This window comes from Oncorhynchus gorbuscha, unplaced genomic scaffold, assembly GCF_021184085.1.
Source record: "Oncorhynchus gorbuscha isolate QuinsamMale2020 ecotype Even-year unplaced genomic scaffold, OgorEven_v1.0 Un_scaffold_5555, whole genome shotgun sequence".
In the NCBI taxonomy this organism is placed as follows: Eukaryota; Metazoa; Chordata; class Actinopteri; order Salmoniformes; family Salmonidae; genus Oncorhynchus; species Oncorhynchus gorbuscha.
This window is the reverse complement of record NW_025749332.1, coordinates 1,202-7,500: the sequence shown is the minus strand read 5'-3', so window position 1 is coordinate 7,500 and position 6,299 is coordinate 1,202. Positions and strand designations below refer to the sequence as shown.

The 6,299-nt window shown below is 46.6% G+C and overlaps 1 pseudogene; it reads right to left on the bottom strand.

Annotated features, from left to right (window-relative positions):
- Nucleotides 1–5,801, bottom strand: part of LOC124029110 — a 20,231-nt pseudogene extending 14,430 nt beyond the window's left edge.
- Between the last annotated feature and the right edge of the window lie 498 nt (nt 5,802–6,299).

Sequence of the window (6,299 nt, the reverse complement as noted above, 5' to 3'; positions counted from 1 at the left end):
CACACACCTCCTCTGTTCCAATACAAGACTGGGGTTAACACACACACACATCCTCTGTACCAATACAAGACTGGGGTTAACACACACACACACACACACACATCCTCTGTACCAATACAAGACTGGGGTTAACACACACACACACACACACACACACACACACACACACACACACACACACACACACACACACACACACACACACACACACACACACACACACACACACACACACACACGCACCAATACAAGACTGGGGTTAACACACACATCCTCTGTACCAATACAATACTGGGGTTAACACACACACACACACCTGTACCAATACACGACTGGGGTTAACACACACATCCTCTGTACCAATACAATACTGGGGTTAACACACACACACACCTGTACCAATACAAGACTGGGGTTAACACACATCCTCTGTTCCAATACAAGACTGGGGTTAACACACACCTCCTCTGTACCAATACAATACTGGGCACACACACACACACACACACACACACACACACACACACACACACACACACACACACACACACACACACACACACACACACACACACACACACACACACACACACACACACACACACACACACACACACACACACACACACACACACACACACACCTGTACCAATACAAGACTGGGGTTAACACACACACACATCCTCTGTACCAATACAAGACTGGGGTTAACACACACACACACACACATCCTCTGTACCAATACAAGACTGGGGTTAACACACACACACACACACATCCTCTGTACCAATACAAGACTGGGGTTAACACACACACACACACACCTCCTCTGTACCAATACAAGACTGGGGTTAACACACACACACACACACCTCCTCTGTACCAATACAAGACTGGGGTTAACACACACACACACCTCTGTACACATCCTCTGTACCAATACAAGACTGGGGTTAACACACACACACACACACATCCTCTGTACCAATACAAGACTGGGGTTAACACACACACACACACATCCTCTGTACCAATACAAGACTGGTGTTAACACACACACACACACACCTCCTCTGTACCAATACAATACTGGGGTTAACACACACGTCCTCTGTTCCAATACAAGACTGGGGTTAACACACACACACACACACACACACACATCCTCTGTACCAATACAAGACTGGGGTTAACACACACACACACACATCCTCTGTACCAATACAAGACTGGGGTTAACACACACACACACACATCCTCTGTTCCAATACAATACTGGGGTTAACACACACACACACACATCCTCTGTACCAATACAAGACTGGGGTTAACACACACACACACATCCTCTGTACCAATACAAGACTGGGGTTAACACACACACACACCCTCTGTACCAATACAAGACTGGGGTTAACACACACACACACACACACACACACACACACACACACACACACACACACACACACACACACACACACACACACACACACACACACACACACACACACACACACACACACACACACATCCTCTGTACCAATACAAGACTGGGGTTAACACACACACATCCTCTGTACCAATACAAGACTGGGGTTAACACACACCTCCTCTGTTCCAATACAATACTGGGGTTAACACACACACACACACACACACACACATCCTCTGTACCAATACAAGACTGGGGTTAACACACACACACACACATCCTCTGTACCAATACAAGACTGGGGTTAACACACACACACACACATCCTCTGTACCAATACAAGACTGGGGTTAACACACACACACACACACACACACACACACACACACACACACACACACACACACACACACACACACACATCCTCTGTACCAATACAAGACTGGGGTTAACACACACCTCCTCTGTTCCAATACAATACTGGGGTTAACACACACACACACACATCCTCTGTACCAATACAAGACTGGGGTTAACACACACACACACACATCCTCTGTACCAATACAAGACTGGGGTTAACACACACACACACACATCCTCTGTACCAATACAAGACTGGGGTTAACACACACACACACACACCTCCTCTGTACCAATACAAGACTGGGGTTAACACACACACACACATCCTCTGTACCAATACAAGACTGGGGTTAACACACACACACACACACATCCTCTGTACCAATACAAGACTGGGGTTAACACACACACACACACACATCCTCTGTACCAATACAAGACTGGGGTTGCCACACACACACACACACATCCTCTGTACCAATACAAGACTCAGTTAAATACACACACACACACACCTCCTCTGTACCAATACAATACTGGGGTTAACACACACGTCCTCTGTTCCAATACAAGACTGGGGTTAACACACACACACACACACACACACACATCCTCTGTACCAATACAAGACTGGGGTTAACACACACACACACACATCCTCTGTACCAATACAAGACTGGGGTTAACACACACACACACACATCCTCTGTTCCAATACAATACTGGGGTTAACACACACACACACACATCCTCTGTACCAATACAAGACTGGGGTTAACACACACACACACATCCTCTGTACCAATACAAGACTGGGGTTAACACACACACACACCCTCTGTACCAATACAAGACTGGGGTTAACACACACACACACACACACACACACACACACACACACACACACACACACACACACACACACACACACACACACACACACACACACACACACACACACACACACACACACACACACACACACACACACACATCCTCTGTACCAATACAAGACTGGGGTTAACACACACACACACACACATCCTCTGTACCAATACAAGACTGGGGTTAACACACACCTCCTCTGTTCCAATACAATACTGGGGTTAACACACACACACACACACACACACACATCCTCTGTACCAATACAAGACTGGGGTTAACACACACACACACACATCCTCTGTACCAATACAAGACTGGGGTTAACACACACACACACACATCCTCTGTACCAATACAAGACTGGGGTTAACACACACACACACACACACACACACACACACACACACACACACACACACACATCCTCTGTACCAATACAAGACTGGGGTTAACACACACCTCCTCTGTTCCAATACAATACTGGGGTTAACACACACACACACACATCCTCTGTACCAATACAAGACTGGGGTTAACACACACACACACACATCCTCTGTACCAATACAAGACTGGGGTTAACACACACACACACACACACACACACACACACACACACACACACACACACACACACACACACACACACACACACACACACACACACACACACACACACACACACACACACACACACACACACACACACACACACACACACACACACACATCCTCTGTACCAATACAAGACTGGGGTTAACACACACACACACCATCTACCCTAGTGACATGTAGTTTAACTCCAGCACTAAGCCTACCTATATTCTCATTGGTCTGTCCATTGACCAGTCCGTTGTGCTGCGTCCTGCCTGGTCCAGACACTCTGAACAACAGGGAGTAGGACTTAACCGTGTGGCCGTTGCTGTAAGGCAACTCACTACTGGACACCACCAGAGAAGGGACAGGAGCCCGGTCCTGGGCTGACTGCTGGGAGTGCTGCTGTCTGGGGTTTCAGAGGCACCTGTTTCTTCCTGTAGGAAACTGCTTCACTGGACAGCCTCACATCCTGGGGGGTGAGAGAACAGGGAGTGGAAATGTGTATGGGAGAGGGGAGAAAAGAGAAAAGAGAGAAAGGGTTAAATGAGAGAAGATGTGAGCGTACACACACACATTTTTGTCACCTAGCAGACGCTCACACTCGCTCTCTTACCTTCCTTCTTGTGACAGACTTTTAACCAGCAGCACCTCTAGAGAAACAGAGTTCTGCTCATTCTCTGAGTCTACGGATGACTTCTCTGTAGTGGGGATAAGAAGACAGTAACCGCCAGGATGAGAGGGAATGAGAAGACAGTAACCGTCGGGATGAGAGGGGAATAAGAAGACAGTAACCGGCCGGGATGAGGGGGAATAAGAAGACAGTAACCGCCGGGATGAGAGGGGAATAAGAAAGACAGTAACCGCCAGATGAGAGGGGAATGAGAAGACAGTAACCGCCAGATGAGAGGGGAATGAGAAGACAGGACCCGGCCAGGGGATGAGAGGGGAATAAGAAGAGCACAGTAACCGGGATGAGAGGGGAATAAGAAGACAGTAACTGCCGGGATGAGAGGGGAATAAGAAGACAGTAACCGCTGTGGATGAGAGGGGAATAAGAAGACAGTAACCGTCAGGAGAGGGAATGAGAGGGGAATAAGAAGACAGTAACCGTCAGGATGAGGGGAATAAGAAGACAGTAACCATCAGGATGAGGGGGAATAAGAAGACAGTAACCGTCGGGATGAGAGGGAATAAGGGGATGAGAGGGGAATGAGAAGACAGTAACCGTCAGGATGAGAGGGGAATGAGAGGGGAATGAGAAATATTGTAAACCGTGCCAGGGATGAGAGGGGAATGAGAGGGGAATGAGAAGACAGTAAACTGGCCAGGATGAGGAGGGAATGAGAGGGGTATAAGAAGACAGTAACCGTCAGATGAGAGGGGAATAAGAAGACAGTAAACGTCAGGATGAGAGGGGAATAAGAAGACAGTAACCGTCAGGATGAGAGGGGAATGAGAGGGGAATAAGAAGACAGTAACCGTCGGGATGAGAGGGGAATGAGAGGGGAATGAGAAGACAGTAACCGTCAGGATGAGAGGGGAATAAGAAGACAGTAACCGTCAGGATGAGAGGGGAATGAGAAGACAGTAACCGTCAGGATGAGAGGGGAATAAGAAGACAGTAACCGTCAGGATGAGAGGGGAATAAGAAGACAGTAACCGTCGGATGAGAGGGAAAATGAGAGGGAATAAGAAGACAGTAACTGTCAGATGAGAGGGGAATGAGAGGGGAATAAGAAGACAGTAACCGTCAGGATGAGAGGGGAATAAGAAGACAGTAACCGTCAGGATGAGAGGGGAATAAGAAGACAGTAACCGTCGGGATGAGAGGGGAATAAGAAGACAGTAACCGTCAGGATGAGAGGGGAATAAGAAGACAGTAACCGTCAGGATGAGAGGGGAATAAGAAGACAGTAACCGTCGGGATGAGAGGGGAATGAGAGGGGAATAAGAAGACAGTAACCGTCGGGATGAGAGGGGAATAAGAAGACAGTAACCGTCGGGATGAGAGGGGAATAAGAAGACAGTAACCGTCAGGATGAGAGGGGAATAAGAAGACAGTAACCGTCGGGATGAGAGGGGAATGAGAGGGGAATAAGAAGACAGTAACCGTCGGGATGAGAGGGGAATAAGAAGACAGTAACCGTCGGGATGAGAGGGGAATGAGAAGACAGTAACCGTCGGGATGAGAGGGGAATGAGAAAACAGTAACCGTCAGGATTTAAACAAATAACGTGCATGTGATATGATTACATTTATATTTGCCATCATCCCTGCAAACAAGTTAAACACTTACCGACCATCATCCCTACAAACATCATGTTAAACACTTACCGACCATCATCCCTACAAACATCAAGTTAAACACTTACCGACCATCATCCCTACAAACATCAAGTTAAACACTTAGCGACCATCATCCCTACAAACATCAAGTTAAACACTTACCGACTTTATGAAAGAACCCAGTGAAGGTGAGTTGCAGGTGTGAAGCCAGGCTGGGGACAGAGTTATACAAGAGTTACCAAAACGACCTTAGATCTCATTCTTTCAGGTATGAATGGATTCATGCAGGACTATGGATATCAAGGACTTAGGGAGTTAAAGTCCACTCAGAAACGATATTCTGGTATTCTACTCATTGATACAGTCCCATTTTGTTTTGCAAGTCATTGGTTAAAGTACAGGACATTCGCCTGGAGAACTTTCAACAAGGAAAGTGTAGCAGGCCACTTCATCCCTGTATCAACAGTGGACTAATGGAAAAAGACCAGAGCTGTGTTCGAATACCCATACTAACATACCGTATACTTAATGAGTACCCATACTAACATACTGTATACTACCTACTTAATGAGTACCCATACTAACATACCGTATACTACCTACTTAATGAGTACCCATACTAACATACCGTATACTACCTACTTAATGAGTACCCATACTAACATACCGTATACTACCTACTTAATGAGTACCCATACTAACATACCGTATACTACCTACTTAATGA